We start from the raw sequence: 23933 nt of genomic DNA on the forward strand, positions 1-23933 counted from the left end.
TGTAAAGCATTCCCTAAAGGTACCCTATTGCTTCGTCCCCCAGTATCACAACCTGTTATGCCCTGGGACCTCAATTTTGTTCTTCAAGCCCTCACTCTTCCACCCTTCAAGCCTGCAGCTACCTGCGAGTTAAAGTTTCCAACATGGAAAACAGCCTTTTTAATAGCTATCACTTCAGCGAGGCGGGTCTCCAAAATCCAAGCCCTTTCCATCAAACCCCCATATTTGATCTTCCATAAAGATAGTCTCCCTTAGACCAAACCTGTCATTCCTTCCCAAAATGGCTTCTCTGTCTAATATAAATCACTCAATTGAGCTGCCAGTTTTCTTCCCCAATTTTTCCAACGAGGCAGAATTCAGATTTCACCAACTAGATGTACATAGACAGTTACGCTTCTGTCTCCATCGGACAAAAGAGATTCGGAAATCTGACCAACTCTTTGTCTCCTTTTCCGAAAACCGGCTTGGTTCTCCGGTATCCAAGGTCAAGCTCTCTAGATGGATATCCAGCTGTATTTCCTTCATCTATCACACAGCAGGTAAAACTCTGCCCTTTCCACCTAAAGCCCACTCCACAAGAGCTGTTTCCACATCCACAGCCTATCAAGCTAGATTGTCGATGGATGATATATGTGCTGCGGCCACTTGGGCTTCTCCTCACACTTTTGTCTCTCATTACAAATTGGACGTGGTTTCCAGGGGCAGATCTTCATTTGGCTCCATAGTTCTCAGGAGTATTTTCCTATGAGCCACCCGGGCTGTAGGTGCTAGGGAAGCTGTCCCATGGGTAAGAATGTAGGCGAGATAGGACTACATAACATCAAGAAGTTATGTACTCACCATAACGTTCGATGTATGTAGTCCATCTCGCCTCACATTCTTACTTACTCTCCCGCCTTCCCCCCTACCTGGAGGATTTGGTGGTAATATTTTATCATGCAGAGTCCCTTTGATTAATTTGTTTGGATGTTTTTGGTATGTATGGATGTGTGTTATGTATGCAATAACTGAGTTGTTTGCAGCAAACTAGATCTGGGGATGCGAAGCAGTGTACTATGGGATTCCCTCTTAGCCCAGCCAATCAGAGACTTTTGAGCTAGTAAATAGGCCGAGTTGGAGCCGATATTTGGCTCCGAACCCATGGGTAAGAATGTGAGGCGAGATGGACTACATACATCGAACGTTATGGTGAGTACATAACTTCTTGTTTTATTTTAATAAACAGTTTGAAACTGTTATTATTTTGGCGTAGTATCATTTGTGGACACCTCCCTTTTTCTGGAATTTGGTTATTAGTTTTCACTCAGCCAGAACTACAACTCTCTTCCTGAAAACCATGCCTAGGTGTATATATCTTGAGTTATATTAGGGGCATGTAGTTCCCTAAGGCTCCCAGCTCTTTGATGCTACTGGCACTGTTGTTCCTTTCAGTTGATACCAAAAGGAAAAGCCCATAATTTAATTATCCCTGTGGTCATCAAATCCAGGAGTAAGGCAATCTCTAGGTCTGTATGTTCTAGGATTTATGACTGCAAAGTGAGCAACAGCTTCATTTCATTTCTCCAGGTGTGAAAACAGAAGCTTTGAAAAATAGGCCACTGAAACTGTCACTATGAGGAAAAATCAGCCACTAGATGTTCTTCATTTTTCACTGTTGCAGTCATTACATTTGGGTAATCCTGCTGGCAGGTTGCCCTCAGTCGGCCTGAATTCCAAAGTCCTGGGTCCTGCGTCGGCTGCTGTGAAAGAGAACCAACCAGAAAAGGTGAAGAGAAAACTGTTAAACAAAAAGCAGTTCAGATTTCAGTTTTGATCATGAGATGGCTTCTAGTATTTAAAAGGAAAAAGCAAATCAGATATAGCCAGATATGTGTAAAAGCAATGAAATATTGAAGGAATATAGCAAATAAAAGATTGGAAAAAATAGAAGTTTCAACTAGCTCTTAAGATGAATTGATAAAACTGCAAAAATCAGAGGTTGAAATGAAAAGGCCAGATGAGCAAAAGCCTCCTTAAAAAGAGCAGAGTGTTAATGGACAGAACACACAGAGAGAACATGAGATTTTCACCTATACTACAGAAACTGATAGGAACAGATTGTATTAATTTTATGAAAGCAAAAATAAAGCAACTGGCATTTAACAGCAGGATTTGTTCACTTAAAGGGGAACATCATGTGTATGCTGTAAACCTGACTATGAGAAAACAGCCAAGATTTGTGTTAGTAAAGATGCAGTCATGCCAGCAGAAAGAGTTGCTGCTGAAAAAAAAATCTGTGGAGGAAAGGAAAAAGTATTAGATTGTTTATAGAAAATGATGCTTCTCTTTGGTGTACAGAAAATAAAGTTTATCCCAGCAATCAGGGAATGTCAAGAGGCAGTTGAGACTTGAGCTGCTATGTCCAGGTAGGTGTCTTCAAAATATTTTATCCCAAAGTACCCAAGACAATTTTTTTTGATCCAGAACAGGCAAAGGGGGAAATAAAAAAAAATGTATCAAACAGTTAAGACAACAAGCAGCAGGAGACTCCACTTCTTATTCTTCTGACAACAAAACTCAGACTTTACAGTATTTGAAAGTCAGGAAAAAGCACAGAAATTGATTAGGAGGAGTACATTTGACTTGAACCAGAGTCTTGTGATGGGAAATGGAGATGATCAAGAACACCAGCAACATTGAATCTAGTGAATAAATGGGAGACTGTAAATCATCAATAGCATTTGTAAAATACGGGTTTGCAAGAAAAAGTGGATGAGAAAGGCTGGAATTGTGTTGACTTTGTTAAGCCTATTGGTGGACTGTAAAGCATGCATTCCTAATGTTTTAGAAGGACACTAAAGGGAAAACTGTTAGTAATGCATCCAGGAACAAGGAGGTAATAACATCCCTGTATTTTTCCCTTATAAGGCCCATTATTGAATACAAAGCACCTTTTAGCATGTACCTCGCAAAGCACATGCAGCAGCTGGAGACACCACAAAGGTTCCTCACCAGGAGAGTCCAGGGCCTCAAACATCTACCATACACAGGTTAAAAGCCCTATCCCTCTACTCAGTTTCATACAGACTCCTCAGAGGTGACCTCTGTCTGGCATACAAGGCAATCGTGGACCCTACCTTGATGGGACTGCTGCATATCCACAAGTCAAGCTCCACTTGAGTAACCCGCATGTGTGGCCTCAACCTGGTCTGTGACATTAACAGGACTTGTTGGCGGGACATGTGCGTGTCCCAGAGACCCCCTCATCTATGGAATCGACACCCTCTCTGCATCAAGCAGAGTACCTCTTTACCCCTTTTTAAGCACAACCTGGATTACTGGATGGGAAACAGAAAATATACCCCTGGGATTCCAACCATGTCCCTGTTGGACACAGGGGCATTGGGTGCTGATTTGTCTAAACATGGGCTAAACACTTGGCTAAGCTTGTAAGGGCCTCAGGCCAATAGACTAGTAACCTCCTATGATAAAAATGTGTTTCGTATTAATATTTGTATAAAACATTTCATAATGCCAATTGTATGTTATATTGTAAAGCAGTTTTGCATACTTTGCAGTCAGGGGTGTTTTAAATATTGAGGGAGTTTTTTCAGTTACCATTCTATATATTGGAGACATTAAAGTAAGTATTTTTTTTCCTTATAAGATATATAGGCTTTACAATGTAACATGATAAGGGTGGACAAAAGCAGGTTTATGTTAACATAATGTAATATAGGGTTGCTGGGTGGGGTGGACTATACTTGATTATATTATATTGTATGTAGGATGGATGGATGTCTGGATTGATGTTCTTGACTTGAGCTAAGGACATATTTTAAGCAAATAGGCTTGAAAAATAAGACAAAAAGAATGCAAAGTTTCTTGAATCTGCAAAGGTATTAGCTTGTTTTTTTTCCATTTAGCTAATGCTTTCACTGGGTGATATGAAGTCTACAACTGAAGACAGTCGGCCAGGAGAAGGCTGTACATGGTATTCTGAGTGAAATATGCAAAGATTAATTTGAGTAACTGCAAATTTGTTAGCTGTTTTCCCCTTCTCATTAATGTCTACTTTTACTTGTAGACCAGCTCTTTGCAGGTGCAGGCAGTTAATCTTGAGAGTTGTGAACACACTGTGCTGAGAGAAATGCAAAATTTTAAAGATACGTCGGTGAGCAATTCATTGAAAAATAATATCTGAAATAGGGGGAAGTGAACAAGAAATAATAGCCTCCCCAGCAGCTGTGATACTTTAATGCACTTAATAGAACAGTACACAGTTTAGCTTTATTTAAAGGTAGCTAGTGCAGTTTTCCTTTGGCTTAAAAGTTAATGTTATCTGAAAGCATACAAGCTGTTTTTCACATCTGGAATGGAAATAGAGAAAAGAAATGTATAGACAGCAGTCAGTGTAATTAGGGACACAGGCTGTAATATGCACTTTAGCATGGATAACCTTAACTTTAGATTAGGTAATGCATTTGGGTGAAGCCATCACTTTGAGGCAATTGCCCCTATATAGAAAGTTATATTTTGTTTGTTGAAAATGTACATAGTTTTGTGTGTTTTTCTAAGTTAATAGAGGATAAGAGATTCTGAAACTATATTTAGTTTTTTTTTTTGTATGTTTGGGGTTTTTTTTTATTAAAGCATAATATTTTGAAAATGTGATGGAGGTGAAAAGAAACTGTACAAAAGATCAACCTACCCAACATTTTATGCGTGTAAGACAAAAGTTGGAAATACTTATTCAGAAGAACTGTCATGGTGGGATCAATAACTTTCTATCATAATGGCTACTGTATCCATACTATTTTGAAAGGTAAATTGCCTTACAGGTATGGACACGAAAGATTATTGAATTAAATTAAGAAATGTAGGGTTTAAATATCAATGTTGCAGGATACACATTTGGATAGAAATGAGTATGTGAATTTGACAATGAAAGGATTTCAGAAGGGACAAAGGAAATGGGAATTAAATAATTGCTGGAGGGGTTACAATAATGACAGAAGAGGAAAAAAGTCAATGGTAGGTTTGTGGTAGTAAGGGAATAATTGGAATGTAGAAGTATTACACTGGTGTGTATTTATATTTCATCAAAAAAGTACTATTAGAATTTTGGGAGAAATAATCAGCTTTCAGCAGGGAATGTTATTTATAGGTTGGGGCTAGAACTTGAGTTGCAGTAGTGAGGATATATTAGGGGTACCTAGAAGGGAAAAATATATCGAAAGAGGCTAGAGTTTGAAGAAATTAATGAAAATACTTTGTAAGAAAGATGTGAATTCAGTAATAGGAGCTCAGAATTTACATAATATTTCCCAAAGTGCAATAGCTGGTCTAGACTGGATATAAATGCTATTTCACAGGAGCATGTACATTTAATTGAAAGCTTCAGATCATACATCAATGAAAAAACTAAGCTAAAAATACAGGGTAACGAAGTAAAAATAAGATACAGGCATTTTGTTACTAAGGAATTTAAGGAATGGGTAGTGGAAATTATTCAAGAGTTACTATGAAAGACATACATTTCTTCAGAAGGGAAAACTAGTGAATGGGATAATATGAAAATGAAGTTTAAAAATTGGGTAGAAGTAAAAGAGAAGGAGATAAGGTTAAAAAGTAATGGGAATTATTTATAGGGGCTGGCAAAGGTTAAAGTATTGCAAAATAAGGGGACTGTCATAGAACAATAAGAGCAGCAACTACAAGGAGCTGAAGGGAAAATTACTTGGATACTATATATATATATATATATATGTGTGTTTAGGTGGGCTGAATTTGACCATAGGGGTGTGTGTGCATGCTAGTTGGGAAAAATGGAAGAACAGACCGGGAAGGGCTAGCCACCTGGTGGTTTGAGCTTTGGGTCTAGTTGATTCTTACTGTTGAAGTGGCACCCCAGTCCCATGTGCAAAAATTGGAAAAGGGGTTGTGGATGAGTTTTGAAAGCTGTTAACAATTTTTTGATGATAACTTGAGAGCACAAAAAGTTTTAGCACAACAGAAAGTAGAAAGGCTTGTCGCCAAACCTGGAGAGCCTATGACAACAAAAAATAAAGATCCTATAAAGGTATTAAAGACATTGGAAACATTTTAGAATTTCATCTTTTCCCATGGATTGACATTTTAGAACTGCTTTTGCAGAATGGATTTTCAAAATGGTCTTGTTTGTTTCATGAATAGTCTGTATAGTAACATGGTCTGTGCTATCTGGCAAACAGGAAGTATCAAAATGACATCTGGTGTCTCTGGCCTATTTTTGCCTTACAACCCAGAGAAAGTTTCCCATTTTCAACACCAGGTCCATCTCAGTTGAAGTAAAGGGAGTTGTCCTGCTGCACTGCCTTTGATGGTTCCATGATGCTAGACCGAAGACTTTTTATGTGGTTTGTAACAAAAGAAGATACTGCCAGCCCAGCTATCTGGAATTTTGTAAATAATTACATGTTATTTGTGCATGTCAACATGATTCATATGCCTGTATTACAACGGTATGTCATTTTGTATAGACTTGCGCTGAAGAACACCTGAAGCCTATAGGAAAAAGTGTTGTGAGCATAGAAGCAAGGTAGATGAAAGTGTGTGAGAATATATTGCTGAACTAAACACTAATTTTCATAGGTGGGTGAGTGGATGTCAGGTCACCACTTTTTGAAAGGCTGGCAGACCTTTTGGTGAGGGAACAAACCCTTAGCACTTTGTCTGAGGACATGGGAATCAGGTTAGCAGATAGGGAATGTAATACAGCAGATCATTTGGGGAAAAAGGAAGACCTATACCTAGCAAGCAGGGCATCACTGCACAGGAAAGGGATACCCAGTGCTGCTCATGGGACATGGGGAACCCATGGTGGGCAGCCTAAACAGCACCAATTGAGTCCACCAGTAGCAGGGGAAGCCTCTAATCCAGGTACACATCCAGAACCAAGGGTTAAATGTTTTAAATGCAACCAGTGGGGCCATATAACATATGTCCACAGAAGCAAGGTGGGGAACAAACGGTGGGAGAGCTAGTAAGTGGGAATGATGGAATGCCAGCAGTAAGTTGTCTGGAAACAACAAAGGTACAAACTACTACAAGAGGTTATATCCTAGCTTAATAAATGGGAAAGAGGCCACTGCTAAGAGAGAAACAGCCTCTGACCTAGCCATTGTGAAGCCTGCAATGGTTAAAGAGGAGCACTACTTATATAGGCAGTCTACTCCAGTCAGAACTTTAGGAGGGACCCCATTCCAAATACCTTTGGCCAGGGTTCACTTTGACTTTGAGGGTGGAAAAGGAAGCAAGCAAGTAGGTGTGTTTGAGAATATCTCTGCAGATGTCCTTATAGGGAATGATTTTGATAGTGCAGTACCTTGTGTGCATGCAGTGACAGTCAGGCTTGGAGACAAGCATGTGGGTATTGTAGCTTTGGGGGAACCCAGATAGACCGCAGACTTGAAGCCAGGACTGGTGTGGTGGTTACTTCAGGGAGGGAGCTACCCCATAGCAGTGAGACTAAAGGTGAGCCACAGCTGCTTGTGGGTACAGATGTTCCCTTGGACAGAATGACTGCAAGGGCAGAGGTGAGTATTAGTACCCAGGCTGACAGTAAGGCACCGCTGTCAGAGAGTACCAGATTTCCTGTGGAAGGGGAGATTGGAAGGTTTACAAAGAGAGTTGAGACAGACTCAGCTTTCAGACCCTGCCCTACAAGGCCTGAGGGAGGTAGCTAGCAAGGCAACTGATTGCCAAGGAAAAGGGGAATTTCCTGTGTCCAACAGAGCCACTCGAGGCAAATCCAGGCACTCAAAAGGCTCCAGATACCAATCACAGGGTTCTTACAGGTGAAAGCAATGTGGTGCCTCCACCTCCAAATCTGGAGGAAACAAAGCACAACCAATACAGTAAGCAGTCTCGATGACTTCCCTCTACCTTCACCAAGCCCTTATCTTTTGGCAGCCCCCTTGGGGGGAAACTAGCACTTCATGCTCAAAATTGGCAGTGAATTACCCAGGACAAGTGGGTATTAAACATAATATCCCAGGGGTACAGACTTCATTTACATACTTTGCCAATTCCAAACGGTTGGCCAGATCTGCCACAAAATCAGTGGGCAGAGGCTCAGAAACAAGTTATGTCCCTCATGGATATGGGGGCTATTCAACCAGTACCAGAAAAGGAAAAAAGACAAAGTTTTTATTCAAGACTTTTCCTGGTACCCAGAAAAGACAGTGCCTGGCATCCAATACTGGACTTATCGATTTTGAACACATTCCTGGACATTCCAAAAATCAAAATGCTGACTTTACAACAGCTAGTGCCTATGCTGGGCAGGAACGCTTGGTTAGTGACTCTAGACTTAAGAGGCATACCTGCATATCTCAATAAGGGAATCGTGCAGAAGATACCTCCGCTTCAAAGCAGGTTTTTTGCATTACCAATTCTCTGCACTGCCCTTTGGCTTATCTACTGCGCCCAGGGTCTTTACAAAGTGCCCGGCACCAGTAATTGCATCCTGCAGACAAAGAAGCATACAAATTTATCCTTATCTGGACGACTGTCTCATTCAAGCAGAGGACAAGGACACTCTTCTTCAACATCTGGCATTTGTAAAAAGGCTTCTAACATGCCTAGGGTACACAATAAAAGAAAAGAAATCTCAACTGGTACCCTCTCAGATAATTACATTCCTGGGTGCAAGCTTGAATACAACTGCCCAGATGGCTTACCTTATGCCAGACAAACAAAGGCAACTGACAACATACTTCAAACAAATGGCAACAAAAACCCAGTTATCTTCACGACAAATTGTGCAGGCTTTGGGGTTCATGGCATCCTGTATTCTACTAATTCCATATGCAAAACTGTATTTGAGGAAACTACAATGGTACCTAAAAAGTTTATGGCGTCAACCTTGTCACAGTCTGGAAACAATGATTCCTCTCATTCCCTGCCTACAACAGGAGTTTCTTTGGTGGGCAGAGACATGTCACCAAAACAAGGACTGTCATTCACTCTACCCCCTGCCACCCAAACCCTAACTACAGACGCACCAGACTATGCTTGGGGGCCCACTTGGCGGGGAGATGCATTCAGGGCAAATGGAGCCCAAAACAAATGAATCTGCATATCAACCAGAAAGAGATGCTAGCTGTTCAGAATGCTCTGACAGCCTTCAAGAACTTACTTCATCCAGGACAACTACTGAAAAAAACTGACAACACCATGGTTATGTGGTACGTAAACAAGCAGGGGGGTACACATTCCTACCCCCTTTGCAGACTAGCCATGACATTGTGGAACATGGCTTTGCCTTACCAAATACATCTTCAGGCTCAATTCCTGCCAGGAAAACAAAATACTCTGGCAGACGACCTAAGCAGAAATCTTATGGACCCGCACGAGTGGAAACTGAATCCACAAATCTTCAGCATGTTAACACAGAAATGGGGGAGCCCAGGCATAGATCTATTTGCCTCTTCCCAAAATTATCAACTGGACAAATTCTGCACAAGATCTCATCACAGAAAAGCATGGAAAGTGGATCCTTCAGTTGGAAAAACCTATCAGTCTATGCCTTTTCCCCTCTGCCTCTTCTCTCCAAGGTCTTACTAAAAGTCAGACAGGAAAAAACAAAAAATGATCCTAGTTGCTCTGGACTGGCCTCGCCAGCACTGGTACCCAATTCTAAGGAACATGTCTCAACTTCCTCCTTGGTACTTGCCTCAAATACCTCATCTACTGTCTCAGCAGAACAATCAAATTCTGCACACCCAGCTCCAAACCTTGCAGCATGGCTGATCATTTAATTATTCAAACAACACCTCTCAGTAAATCTTTGATGGATATAATTTTGGAAGCCAGAAGGCCTAGTACTAGAAACTCTTATGCTGATAAATGGAAGAGATTCTGTGTTTGGAACCAAGCACAAGGAACGTACACAGCAAAGCCCAATATCCCTCAGATTTTACAATATTTGACTGAGGTGCTTGACAAGGGCCTATCTATTTCTTCAATAAAAATACATGCCTCAGCCATCTCGGCCCATTACAACACAGAGCCTCCCCTCTTTTCTCATCCTCTGCTTAAACAGTATGTTAGAGGGGGCCAAACATTTAAGGCCTTCCAGAAGATCACCAACTCCTGCATGGGACCTCAATTTTGTACTGGAAAAACTCACCCTGCCTCCATTTGAACCAGCAGCTATTGCAGATATAAAATGTATATCTTGGAAAGCAGCTTTCCTCTTGGCAGTCACTTCAGCAAGAAGGGTTTCAGAACTACAGGCTCTCATGGCTGTTGAGCCTTTTATTACATTTTACCCGGACAGGGTGTCCCTCAGGACCAATCCTTCTTTTATGTCTAAGGTGGTATCCAGTGTGGCTCTTAACCAGACAATTCACCTGCCAACATTTTACCCAAATCCGCAGAACAAGGGGGAGCAGCTTCTGCAGTCATTGGATGTACACAGACAACTAAGATTCTACTTAAACAGGACCAAATCTCTAAGAAAGTCTGAGCAACTACTGGTGGCATTTGCTGCAGGATCAGAGGGGAAGGCTATATCAAAGCAGACTATTTCTAAGTGGATAAGCCACTGCATTCGTTTCTGCTACTTGCACCATGGGTAAACCTATGCTCAAGGGGATCAAGTCACATTCCACCAGGGCTGCCTCTACCTCAGCAGCTTTTCTCAGAGGGGTTCCAACCAAAGACATTCTAGAGGCTGCTACTTGGAGCTCTGTTCATACCTTCACAAAGCATTATCATTTGCATCTCTTCTCCAAATCCAGGGCAGGCTTTGCCACTGCAGTTCTGCAGGGCCTTATAGCTGCTCCTAATGCTATTTAGTTTCATCCTCCCATCCATAGCTTTGGGATTCTACCCAAATGTAATGACTGCAACAGTGAAACACGAAGAACACAGTACAGTTGTGTACACTTACCATAAATGTAGATGTTCAAGTGTATTCACTGTTGCAGTCCAGGTTACCCACCCGCCATCCCCCTTTTTCAATACCTTTTCTTTCCTTCACTATATAATAAAGCCTTTGTGGTGTATTTGCTTTTAGATGAAGGTAAAGTTTATGTTGCTAAAAGTGCATTTACATATATTTCTGTTTATATTTTTTTTTTTTTTTTTTTTTTTTGCTTCCCCATTTGGGGGGCACCTGACATCTGGGCCAAGAAAAATTGAATAAAATGGCGTCAGCTGCATGTTTTATACCCCTGATGACCTGACATCATGGAAGGGGAGACAGCATCCAACGAAGGTCCCAAGACTTTGTTATTCAGACCGACTGAGGACAACCTGCCAGCGGATTACCCAAATGTAATGACTGCAACAGTGAATACACTTGAACATCTACATTTATGGTAAGTGTACACAACTGTACTTTCTTTTGGTGATGCAAAGTGTTTTTGTGCCAAACATACCTTTTGGAATTGTGGCCAAAAAGTTCATCCTTGGTCTCATCCGATGATAACACATTTTCCCACATGCTTTAGGGAGACTTTCTGTATTGTTTTGCAAGTTTTAGTCAGGCCTGGATGATTTTCTGTGTAAGAAAAGGCTTCCGTCTTGCAACCCTACCCCATAGTCCAGACATATGGAGAATACGAGAACTTGTTGTCACATGTAGTACACAACCAGTACTTGCCAGAATTTCTTGCAGCTCCTTCGGTGTTGCTGTAAGTCTCTTGGCAGCCTCCCTGACCAGTTTTCATCTTATCTTTTCTTCAGTTCTGGGGGGTTGCCTAGTTCTTTGCAACGCCACTGTTGTCCCATATTTTCTCCACTTTTTGATGACTGTCTGCACTGTGTTCCATGGTGTGTCCAATGCTATGAAAAATTTTTTGTACCCTTCTCCCGGCTGATACCTTTCAACAATGAGATCCCTTTTATGCTTTGTAAGCTCTCTGCGAACCATGGCTTTTGCTGTAGCAGGCAACTGAGTAAATGTCAGGAAACTCCTGCTAGGACAGCTGAACTTTATTTGGGGTTAATCAGAGTCTTTTTAATTGATGGTAGATCTGTACCCAGGAAGACTGAATGTTGTCATTAAATCAAAAGGTGCTTCAACAAAGTATTAGTTTAAGGGTGTGCACACTTATGTAACTAGCTTATTGTACATTTTTTATTTTTTATATTTTTCCCCTAATATATCTGTTTGTTTTTCAATTGAATTGTACACGTTATAGGTCGCATTAATGGTGGGAATAGTTTTGAAATGATTTATTGTGGTCTCATTTTTTATATCACAAAAACCTGGCATTTTAACAGGAGTATGTAAACTTTTTATAGCCACTGTATGTTTAAGTTTGCTCAATTTCAAGCAAACATCAGAGTTCATAGGTTCATAGGTTCATACTAGGCTATCTGCCCTAGGGCATTTATAAGCCTAGCCAGAATGTGTTTGGCTTTCGCCACCCATTTTAAATTTATTTTGCTATGCCCTTTTTCGAGGTTAGTATACTGTGCCTCTGTCTAACAGTTAATCTGTTTTAAGACACACATACATGCAGGGTCTTTGTTTCCTTAATAAGAAAAGCAGTTTATGCAGACCGTCCACAGACACATTTTCAAATTGATGACGCAGGTACTTAAAACTTTCTTATTCCTGGTGGTGTCCTCTGCAACTGATACTCTTCTTAAGGTCTTTAGGAAGTTGATATGGCAATGTCTTGGCATAATAAAATCAGTAGTTAACTCTTTGCTTAAACATTACTGCTCTTTTGTTTCTTTATCCAAGACTGTTCTAACCCTTTTTAAGGATGTCTTACTCTGCAACAAGGGTATCTCATCTGGAACCTTTTTTTCACACTTTTCTGATTTTGCCAGTATTTTCAGCCTCTTGGCGGACTGCAGAACGTTTCCATCACCAAACTTGAAAATCCTACTATTGGATGGAGTTTTCAATATAGTTTCCTATTCACTTTGATTTAGTTTATTGATTTAGTTGTCCATTTTTCTTCACAAGTGGTGCATGTGTTCTCAGTGTCGGTCAGACCTGACAAAGACAGTCTAATACAAAAATCTTTGCATCCTGAAACCAGCTATTAGGCAAATAAAGTTATATTGCTTTCCTCCATTATTTTAACTTGTCTATCTCTGTTTGGAGTCTAGCAGTAAGACGTACTATGATAGTACAGCACATTTATATCTCCTGCTGAACCTTGTAGATTCCTACCCAGTAATGGAGGCCTCACCAACCTTGTTGTCCACCCAGATTCACTTCTACTGTGTGAAATTTGCCTTGTTCTTATGTTAATGCAAACTGCAGTACCTAGTGCATTTTCACTGGAAATACACATTAGGGCTGAATTTGTTAAAGCAAAAGCAAGTTCTGTGCAGTTGTTAATGCTAATTTTGTAGCTTTTACATTTAAGCATGTAGTATCTAACAGGTTAAAAGTGGGTACTACATCTCGGTGCTCCATATTATATGTAGGCATTCATCTAATCTTTTCTGAAAATCATTTAGTAATCTACCTTAGAAACTGCACCTTCGCCGGTCCAAATCACAACTTACATTTTCAGCTTTCTCATGGTTTATTTTCATCAAATTCCTTGGTATTCTGTAATTGGAAACAATCTTCTGCTTCTGTTGATCATACAAACTGCTATGACAACACCACAGAGTTGCAAACAAACACTGGTAACCATATAAGTTAAATTGTAGCATGATTACATAATCATAGTCATAGCAGCAGATAAAACACTGTCAAAATATTGATGCTTCAGAAGTTTCCCACAAAACATATACTTCTGAAAAAGTCAGAAACAAAAGAAGTAACTGCAAACAAGATGTATATATATATATATATATAGGGGATATTTATTTGTCTGGCACAGCTCTTAATGACACAAAGGATGGTAGCCTTGTATACTTTCAGTGTGATGTCCCTCCTCGAGGCCAATGATCAAGGAGTCTCAATCCTCACCATGGACACTGGTCAGGGACGTTCACTTGGAACAAAAATAGATAACACACAGTATTTTCAGATGCATCACTCTGTATGAAGCACAGTTTTCCTTAAGAGCACACAAGGTTCTGGGGGCTAGATTTCTCTCTCTGTTTCCAGGCCCGAAATAAGTCTCCCCACTGACACAGCTATAGATTTGCGTCCTCAGCCAAGTCTTCCAACCCAAGTCGTCCACCACACTGTCTGTGAAAACCAATGCTCTGGGTCACTGCTCCAAGTAGCACACACACACACGCACTCTTTGAGATTTTATTTTCACACACACACCTGGGAAAGGATAGCACAGATTTGCCAGCTATGCCCCCCCCTGCCAAGAGTATAAGGTAGACACTGCTACCAGAACACTTCAGAGCCAGCTACGCTAAGGCTCTTGCAAAGGTACCAATAACACTTGAGTAAAATCAATAATAATACAAATGGTAGTGTTTGACCAATGCATCAAGGCTTTCAGGAGCGGCCATAGTGTCACCAGATAAATGTAAGTATTCTCAAAGGTTAAAATATTCTGTAAAAGACCAACCACAATGAGAAGTTTAAAATTGTTCAGTAATAAAAGAACATGAAAATACTGAATATCTATTTACAATAAATACCAGAGTTTCAGCCACAGGAAATATTAACAATAACACAGCTGGAAAGGTTCACACAGATACAGAAAAACAATACTTAACTAATCTCACTATATTTTCCTGACTGTCCCGCTGGTGCAACAGTTAGCATTGTCACCTCACAGCAAGAGGTTCTCCAGTTCAATTCTCTGCTGGGGTGCCTTCTGTGCGGAGTCTGCGTATTCTACCTGCATTCGCATGGGTTTCCTCTGGGTGCTCTGGTTTCCTCCCACATTCCAAAGACATACGACTGGAGCATTTCTCCCCTGGCCTTCACTGAAAATGGACTCTGGCCCAGTCAGACTTTCCCAGTTAACAAATGTTAAAATAAAATTACTGTCCCCTAGTTCGCTTACTAGACAAGGCAAGATGATGTGAGTGAGTGTTTTTTTCTTTGTCAGGTTTTGAAAACAGACTGCTCTGAGACTTCTGTCCCACCCAGCATCAAAATATCACCTCAGTGCTGGACCACAAAATGACTTCACACACCACCCCCCCTTCACCAGAAACTGAACCAGAATCCAGTACACATGCGTCACAACACTCACACTTAAAGCCTTGCCAAGATTTATCATACCATCTGAAAGCCACAAAACCATCCCAAAAACCTCTACCCCTCCACGGTAGCAACCATTCCATCCCTAAGGACAACACAGTAGGATTCCCAGTCCTGGCCTTCACAGACATCCTGTCTCCAGCTGCAACCAAAACTGCAAGACCCAATCTCCATGGCCCAAACCAGGCAATCTAATTTCAGACAACCCTTCAAAGCCATCTGAACCGAGACCAACCTCCTGTCTTACAGCATCATCTGTTACAATATATTCATTTCAACAGTTATAATACAGTCTGGCATATAGGTGTATTTCTTTTCTGTCCAGTAAGACCCACTGTTGGTACATTTTTAACACAAGCACCTGTACAAATACATGCACCAAGCACCTGTACAAATACATTGCACAAGCACCTGTACAAATCAGTTTGCTATACAAATTATATAATTCTTTACAAAACTCCAGCTAACTATGCTGGCATATGTTACACATCCACTGCCCTACTTCTCCTGGCATAGCTAACAGTAATGGCTATATGGGTATCAAATGAAAGGTCATGGTCTATGAAGACCTCAAAGTCTTTTAGCATTTTATCAGCTATCATTTGTTGTCCTTTAGTTTTATGTAAAGCTTGTGTGATATCAAATGCCAGAATGATGCAGTTTTAACACTGAAGGCAAGGTCATTCATGCTACACCATTTGTGTGTAATGTTAAGTGCTCTTTAAATTGGAGGTGATGTCAGGGGTTAAGAGCAGTGTTGCCCTTGTGACAATCTTGTACATATTTGGTGACCAGGCACTGAAGTTATTTGACATCTAAGGAAAAGATGCTATAAAGGATTTGCCTAGGACAGAGCCTGGAGGGACTCCACTTGTGATAGTAGGATTAAGGTAGGAATCCTATTCATATCTGTTGTGTATGACGATGTAGCCAGTTTTGGACTCAAAATGGTATTTTTACCTTTATGTCCCTGAGTTTATGCATGATTCCATTCTTAGGGTATAGTATCAAGTTTATATATGATTCCATTCTTAGGGTATAGTATCAAATGGCTTCAGCTGGATCAAGATGGGCTGCATGGACAGATAAACCTTCATCCAATAGGCAGCGCTCTCAGTCTTAAGTTTATGAGGTTAAATTTACAAGGTCTCTCTTTAACAAAACCATATTTAAAGAAAGTAGGTTAGCTGTATCTGCCTAAATAAAGCTCCAAGATGGTTTTCTCCTCGTCTTACATGGTATGCTTGTGAGATTGTTTAGTAAGTAATTATTGTGATATGTGGAAGTGTCTCCCTTGTGGAGTGGGACTACAGTAGCCTGTTTCTAAATATTACAGATGTAGTTTTTAATGTTAAGAATTGCTTAAGAGAGTATATTATCCAATTTTTGATTACAGAAATTAGGCATCTTGGTATCTCATTTGAGCCTACGAAATCTATATGATGATAGACAGAGATGAACTTTTGGGATGTAATTTTAGTTGCAGTCAAGCTGCATAAAACAAGTGCTGATGGGGTTTCCCTTTATGGCTTGCATGTTGATCCAAATCTGTGTGTTAGCTGTATTTTTTGTCTGTCTTATGATAAGACCATTTTTTATAGCGCACTGCATTCTTGTACTTTCCTTTCAGTTTTTGGATGAGGCTGTAAATGGCCTTATCATTATGAGTATTATTGTTACCATCACCTGTTTTGATAGTACAAAGCCTGAAGGTTTGCATCTTAATTGTTTGAGTTATTTTTGAACGAAATGGACCTTTGTCTTGGTGCAGTGAGTTGTATGAAGTTTCAATTCTGTTTCCTCTTGGTGTAGTATTGTGTTGATTTTTGTGACTCCATCGTTTAGCTTTGTTGCAGAATTTTCCACCATATGTATGATTCACACAGATGAATTTATCAAAGCAGTTCTTTAAAAGTATTGTACACCATGGAGTAGCAGAGCCGCATTTAATATTGTTGGCTGGGGTGTTTGCCGGGATCGTATTCGGTATGTTCACACTCCTTGTTGACATTTTGCCATCTATTAAGTCTGGTTATTTTTGTGCCTATTTTGAGGCATAGTTTTCTCAGTCAGTTGAGGGGTACTTTAGATCAATGAGTAGATAAGTGTTTTCCATTATGGGAAAGATTCTTCTAAGTTTTCTCAAGCAATTGGTCATGTTGTTAGGGTGTGTGTTTTATTGTACCTGGGATCTTGTAGAATTTACTGACTGCCCCTATTCATCCTTTTTGTTTTCTTTTTTTTGGCCAATACAGAGGCTTTTCTAGAGATAGTGAGGACTTACTTCTGGGAAGATGTGTATTCCATTAAGGGGCATAGACCTTCCAAAGCTTGCTTTAAAAACGCTGCATAGTTAGTCCCACCTAGCTGCACATGCATTTATGATAAAGGTGGTGTATGAGGTCTGTCTCAACACTCACTCATATTTGTACCACCTATTGTTGAAAGACACGCTTTTATTCTCAAAATGTATTTTATGAGATCAGTCATACTTTGAGTTCAGAAGTAGATTTTCATTACTGTTTCCTTTCAGCTTGTGCGACCCAGTAAGCTACTCTTCTTTCTTCTAATCCTGCACTAAACTTTACAGCCTTTTTATGCTAATCCTCAAAATACTAATGCTCCCTTTTCATACTTTATCAAAAATATTAGTAGTCCCCTTTCATATTATATTTTCTCCACTCCCAATTGATTCTTCATAATACATTCATTCTAATATTCAGTTTGTAATATCATTACTTTCCTAAATGAATTTCTGCTTTCTCCACTTTCTGCACCACTTATCTCCTTTTGGTTTTTTTTTGGTATTCCTTCTCCCCACTCTTCATTCATAGTTACCAGTCCAGCCCTTGAACTCCATCCATGCTGGGTCTAACAGCTCCTGCAGGTCTGCCTGGACTTATTCCAGTAATCTGTTGGAGCTATTCACAGGCAACATAGCTCATCACGTCTGTGCTTCAGTCAAGGGGAGACTTATTGACCTACCCTTGCATCTTCCCTTCCCTTGTAGCAACATGGTATAGCCCTGAAGGGGCTTGCAGTGTGGGGATCCGTGGCTTATTGGTTGCAGCCATAGCAGCTCAACCAGTCTCACAGCCCCCCTGAACACGTGTCTGCTGGTAGTATCCTCAGTCACTACCAGGGATCGTCATCTAGAAATGCCCACTCAGCACCCTTCCCCAGCATGGTTACTCTCATCTCTCTGTGCTGTTCCATTAGGTGCCCAAGACAGTAATTGAAGCCATGTTGGCTGAGATATAGGTAGGGCTTTATCCCTCTACATGACAGGAGTGGCACCACTTGTCTCCTTATTGCCAATATTAATTTCATAAATGCACTGTTTCCCTTCATATATTTATATAAACTTAATGGTTTGATCTGTTAGTAAATTCAGCCACTCTTTTCAGTTTCATTAATTTATAAACTGTAGTAAACATCTGCATGGTTTCAAATGAGTACACTATATGGTGAGCACCATTTCTGGTCCAGTCATTAACCCTGAGTGTTTGCTTGTTTGTATGATTGCTCTCTGTCTTTGGCCACTACTACTTTCTGTGATGACCAGCAGTATATTTTTGTTCAGGTTTCAATATACTGTGCACAAATTAATTATTACATTTTAAACATTAATATTTCAAATAACTACTCCTTGAAGAAGTTATTTTGGATGGCTTGTTACATTTGTACAGTATTTAGTATATGAATGGCTCTGCTGTTTGTGTTTTTAACACAGGATCACAATTTTACAGTGAATTAAGTTATTTGAATGTACTGTTTTTTTTCTGTCTCTCTCTGATAAGAAACTTAGTTTAAATTGCTAAAAATGTAATACACCACAAAGGCAGACAATAAGTGTAATTTAGTTCTTTCATCCACTTCTGAAGATTCCTTAACTTTTGTAAGTTGTTAAAGAATTCTGAACACAGTCACACTTTTTTGGGGATAATAGGACAGTTTGGCAGAATGTGTCCATCAGCATACATATTACTAGAAACTTTAAGTGCATATTGTGCTACATTATCCAGTACTGTCAGTTTATTATGCTGGCTTGTGTTCTTCCCCCCTGATTTGATGAATCCTAACTCTGGTACCCCCTTCACATCAAATCCAATTGCACCTGAAAACAGAAAACAAAGTAAAATATGTCTCAGTCTACAGTTAATGATTTGGTCAGGACCACTGCTGCACCAGTAGGGCACTAACCTTTTGCCATGTCTTCCTCAAGCATAGCTTTGCTGGCCACAAGTAAGAGAAACATTGCCAGACATAATTTGCTGTACTCAGATATTTCATCTAGTAGTGAAATTCACAAGCAAAAGAAACAGAAGCTTCATCATACAGCTGATAATCAGATTACAGTTGTTTATAAAGCTGATGTTTTTTTTTTTTTTTTTTAATGAGTGTTCTGCAGACAGCTAATTGTGGTGGTTGTGCCCCATACATGGCTCTAGTGCTAGTTTGGCTACTGACCTTTCTGTTGTTTCAGAGAATAATGAGGAATCCTGTTGATGTCGTAGTTGACAATGAGACCAGTCAGTCAGATTTTTTGGAAGGTGAACCTGAGCTTAAGTCCAAACAAGTCTTCACATTCCCTTGTATGATTGATGGATTTAATGATGTTTTCACTTGGGAGCAGTCCGGAACTACTACAGAGCTAAGCAAGGGTGCATGACCTACTAGAAGATGAGATGCTCAATTCTTTGGCTATCCTCCCCCCTCTCTTACCAGCCATAGAAGATGTTTCTAGAGCTGCCTGCAGGACACCAGTATTTATTCCAGCAGACTTAAAAAGGCTGAAAGAAAATTTAGGGTCTCTTCAGAAATTACAGTTCTCTTCTTATTTGACTGTTGACCCAGCTGTGGACTCCCCAACTGCCTGCTGAAATAAAAAAAAATATGCTTCCTCTAATTGAATGCCCTCTGATAAAGAGGGAAAATGGTTACATCTTCAGGTAAAAGGATTTCCCTTTCAGGTAATCTAGCCATTCGAATATTAAATTATCAAGGCTTTATGTGGAAATGAGTTTTCCAGTCTACATACTGTCTGCTGCATCTTTACCTGCAGAGCAAAAGTCTTATGAATAAAATTGTTTCTATTTTAACTCTGGTTTCAAAACATGTTTTGAGAGGTATAATTGAATGTGCAGATACATTCTCAAGAAATGCTGCTTTGTCAATTGTATTAAAACTGTATGCTTAGCTGTATAGTCAGAACTTCTCTGATTATTTAAAAGCCAACATTCTGAATGCACCTTAAAGCTCAGTAGAGTTTGAGCTGCGCATGAGCACAAAAAGTAAATAAATGATTTAAAAGATATTGGAAAGATTATGTATCACTTAGTGTGAAGTTTTCTATTTGCGGATATAACATGCAATATAGCAACTTTCTGTCTCAGACCCTGTGCTATAAATTGGGCCATTGGTATGATTATAAAGTAATATTTTCGCATCTACATTGTTTCTGTTAAACTTAACGTTTCATTTAATTTGTGCCATTGTCATTTGAGTTTTTTTGCAAGTAAATTTTTTTTTTTCCTTCAGGAATATCTTACAAAGTGTGATGCACTTGAAAACAGACTCAATCAAGAAGTAGAGAAAACAAAGTCGAAGAATTTAGCATTATCAAAATGACTCACCATGATATTCCAGAACTTTTTTGGGAGAGTGCTCCCCAAGTGAAGTGGAGTGTGTCTTTAATTAGCATGCTTTTAGTAGCACATACGTCATGTGAAGGAGGGAACTGTTAAATATTTTGTTTAATGCAGACTGCAAGAACTATATTTTTTATGGCACTAAAACTTTTTCCTTTATAACACATTTCAGCATATTTTACATTAATTTGATGCATACATGCACCTGTATATTTGTGAAGTATTAAAATGCAGTATAGTTACGTTCTGTAGTACTTCATTTTACATATGTATTTATTTTATTTTGTCCTGTTGTTCCTTAGGGCTGATGACTGTATATACATCGGCAATGTTTTTTTTTCCCTACCATATGTACTTCCTTCACTTCCAGTCCTCTGTCTGCATGTAGACTGACCAGTATGGGGGTGTGCTTGCCAAGATAACTGTTCATGGGTCACCATTTTGATTATTTAAAGAAATAATTGCAGTAAATTTATAAAACCCGTATTTCTACTGCTTACCTAAATCATTTGTGGGCAGATTTATATAGGACTTAATAAACAATGTATGTGAGTACGTTTTAACAGACCAAGAACATTATTTTGATTAAACTACTCAGTATCGGTAACTACTGACCTACAAAGCAAAGTTCAATGTAAATATTGACACTTTATTAATGTGTTTGTTAAAATGTATTTTGCAAGTTTTGATTCAGTTCTGCTTTATAGTCTGATATAGAGAATAGGTCATGTGACCCAAGAAAGCAGAAAAAAGTGCAAGTATTTCATTAAGAGTTGTTACAGGAGTCTTTTCTGGCTAAGTGACTTCTAAAGTAAGTGAATGTAGACTAAAAGAATGAAACTCCTGATGCATTTTATTAGCAATGCATAAACCTAAGTGAAGTGCTGGTACAGAGATTTACATTAGGCAGTTATATCTTAACTTGTTCAGCAAATTCAGAGAAGAGTGAGAACCCGATTGCATTGATCTAAGACATATATTTAATCAAAATACAGTTAGAAAGACCCATATTGTGACACCGCTAAAAATTATTTGCCAAGACAGCTCTTTAATTGGTTATCATATGTAGTGGTTCTAAATGAAAATGGCATTGTGTGTGTGAAAATACTAGGCATAAGTGTCTTCAAGAAGCATGAAGAAGTTTAGTAACTTAATAACTAGAAAGACTGAAAAATGTTTACTACCATTTCAGTAAAACTTTCATAATAATCCAGAGAGTTCTGAAGTGTAATGTGTATAAGATGACATACAAGTTATGAAGTGGCTTGAGCAGGTTCGTCTTTGTAATGACCTTTACAGCTCTGCATGTGGTGCAGCGTAATCTAACACAAGTCCTTTGGCAAAGCAAATGGAAAATTTACCATCTCCCTTCCTATTTCCCAGTGCTTTAAATACAGCAGTATAACAGAGTATAACAAGAACACGTAAGTCAAAATAACTTAAAACAAGGAGGTGGGGGCATACCTCTCAACTGTCCAGATTTTTGCCTCATATTGTTGGTCTGTTCCTTATAAAATTTGGTTTTCTGACAAATCACCGAGGATTGATGTCAGTAAATAATGGCATACACTTGGGTTTCATATCCTTCAGGAAATGCATGCTAACACAAAATCCTGTTATTCTAATAACATTCTTAGTTTGTAAAAGCCGTATTTAAAGCCTGTCCCTATTTATGGGCCTTTGTCTCCCCATTATTTAGGCCTTGCCCAGATTTGTTTTCACCAAGAGGTTGAGAGCTGTATTGGATATACATTTTGTTACATCTCATGGTACCTCAGCATTTTGCATTCAAGGGGGAAAAAAACATTGTTCCAAACAGCATTACATATGATTGTATGACTAATAAAATTGAGAGAACACTTGATTAACAGTTAATTAAGAGAAAGCACAACCAGTAAGGCGAATCCTCCACGCAAGTACTACTTCAGTTAAAATAACACAGACCCGTTTAGATCGGTGTTCAGACCTTTATTCATTAAACTTGTTGTTGTTTGTCTTTCGACTTTTCCTGGTAAGGGGTCGCCACAGCAGAACTCCAGTCCACTAATGATTGCCAGTAGATTTTTATGAAACACCAAGGTGCCAGCTCGACACCCATCCTTCAACGAAGGCACACCCATTTATGCACGCATGTCTTTCGAATGCTAGCCAACCATGGGGAGGACATGCAGACTCCACACAGAAGGCACTCCCAAGCACAGCCGAGAATCGAACGAGAGAACCTCTTGCTGTGAGGTAACAACGCTATTGCCATACCACCGCGGCATTGTATAATTTAAAAATTATGTGGTTTATAACTTTTAGTACCTTATTTAAATCTTCCCCTCTACTCAAATTTGGAGTAGCCAAAACACCTAAAATCCCTTGCTGTACCCATGTGGGTACTTCCCTGCATATGCTTAATGTTATTAGTATGACTTTTATTTATCAGTATGTGACCAGAGCTCTAAAGTCCTAAGTTTTAAAAGCTCTTTTCTGCTTCCAGTGTGTCAACAACCAGAGTTACAGTTATAAGCTATAATGTATGCCATTACTTTGGGCAAGCAGGTAAATCTCTTTTCAATTGATATATACTACCATTAATAGCTTTGCCATCTAATGGCTTGTGAACAGGTTTTACATTCACTGAAAGAAAAGGTTGCTACAGGCAAAATATGCATGGTGGAGAAAACATTGGGTAAAAAGTAGTAAAATATTCCCTACTTGCAGTTCATATACGTTACATTCCCTTCCACTGGAGAAAATCACCTTCTTAGGCAAAAAAGTCGTCCATTGTAATGTCAGAAGACAAAACGAGTTACTTAAGTAATTTTCTGGCAATAACTGAACATTAAGAAAAAAAGTTGTGATCTTTCTAATAGAATATGTTCTTCATACTGATCATTGCTGGGTTAGTCTTAGCTATATTGGTTGTATCCTGCCAAGGAGAAATAACAACCAGTGGACTTCCAAGATGGCTGCACATTGAATAGCAGATTAATTCTAGCTCTCTCAGTGCAAAAAACGAAACTTAGGAGAGCAAGCTAGTGGCCCTATATTTCTGGGTAAATTTCAGTAACTGGCTAATAAGTGCACTGACTGGACGCCAGGGAAAAAAATACAGAGGGCCTGAAGGAAAATCAGCTACAAAAGATTATGAAAAAACACTGGTAAAAGTACTC

At 39.4% G+C, this 23933-nt stretch overlaps 1 long non-coding RNA gene across 1 annotated transcript in view; it reads left to right on the forward strand.

The window, feature by feature from the left end:
• Positions 1–21337, forward strand: part of LOC122796421 — a 172474-nt gene extending 151137 nt beyond the window's left edge. The window contains exon 2 of the long non-coding RNA XR_006363972.1: positions 20663–21337. This is a non-coding gene — a long non-coding RNA (uncharacterized LOC122796421). The remainder of the gene's footprint in view (positions 1–20662) is intronic.
• The last annotated feature ends 2596 nt before the right edge of the window (positions 21338–23933 follow it).

Source organism: Protopterus annectens, chromosome 3.part0 (assembly GCF_019279795.1).
Source record: "Protopterus annectens isolate FY-2018-M chromosome 3.part0, PAN1.0, whole genome shotgun sequence".
NCBI classification, from domain to species: Eukaryota; Metazoa; Chordata; order Ceratodontiformes; family Protopteridae; genus Protopterus; species Protopterus annectens.